The sequence below is a fragment of the Nannospalax galili genome, unplaced genomic scaffold, assembly GCF_000622305.1.
Source record: "Nannospalax galili isolate Female #2095 unplaced genomic scaffold, S.galili_v1.0 scaffold648, whole genome shotgun sequence".
Lineage (NCBI taxonomy): Eukaryota > Metazoa > Chordata > Mammalia > Rodentia > Spalacidae > Nannospalax > Nannospalax galili.
In genome coordinates, this window is record NW_008360311.1 from 5,018,617 (window position 1) to 5,019,701 (window position 1,085).

The following is a 1,085-nucleotide window of genomic DNA, read 5'->3' on the forward strand; positions in this document are numbered from 1 at the left end:
AAAACCACACACACAAAAAGAAATAAAAAAACTGAAGGAAGATAAGGATAAACTTCTGAATGAATTCAGAAAGAGTTAGAAATATGGAAGAATACTCAGGCTGAAATTAAGAAGAAAGTGAAACACTCAGCCAACTACAAACGATGGGAGAAAGCCCCACCAATAGGATGAATGAAATGGAAAACAGTATCAAAGACTGGAAGATAAAGTGGATGAACTAGACCACTCAAGCAAAAACTATGAAAAATTTTAAGGAATCACAAGAATGGAATATGCAGGAATTGCGTGACGCCATAAAAAGACCAAAGTTATGAATCACAGGCATACAGGAAGGAGAAGAATCCCAAGATAATGGCATGGACCAGATCTTCAACAGAATCATGGAAGAAAATTTCCCAAAATTAAAGACATGCCCATACAAATACAAGAAGCATATAGAACACCAAACAGACAGGACCAGAAAAGAAACTCTCCACAGCACGTAGTAAAAACACTACACATTCAAAACAAAGAGACAATACTGAAAGCTGCAAAAGAGAAACAAGTCACATATAAAGGAAAACCCATTAGGATTTGTTGCAGGTTCTCCTCAGGCCAGCTGTGAAGACCCTGATCGGGTCCCCCGCCGATTGGGGGGACGAGAGGCATGGAGTCACGACACACAGACCCCGGGAGACGGGTAGAAGCAAGCACTAGGCGAGGTGCTGCAGGAGGGGCCAGGCCTTATATTTCCCTTTTCTCCTCCCCCAAGTCCCTTTAGTCAGCGTATCGTTTTCTGACTGGTCTGCGCCATTCAGTCTGTCAGCAGTAACTGGGCTCGTGAGCAGGGTATGGAGACGTGGGCTCCTTTTGGCGGGCTATTTGCAGACCAAGAAGTGAAGTGAATTCTCGCTGAATCCCAGGGCTCTGGGTTGGCGCCATCTTTGGAGGCCTCCTCTACAAGGATTACAGCTGACTTTTCAGTGCAAACTATGAAAGCCAGAAGAGCCTGGACCAAAGTATTCCCAGTTTTAAATGACCACAGATGCTAACCCAGATTACTGTACCCAGCCAAAATGTCTATTATAGTTGAAGGGGAAAGAAAA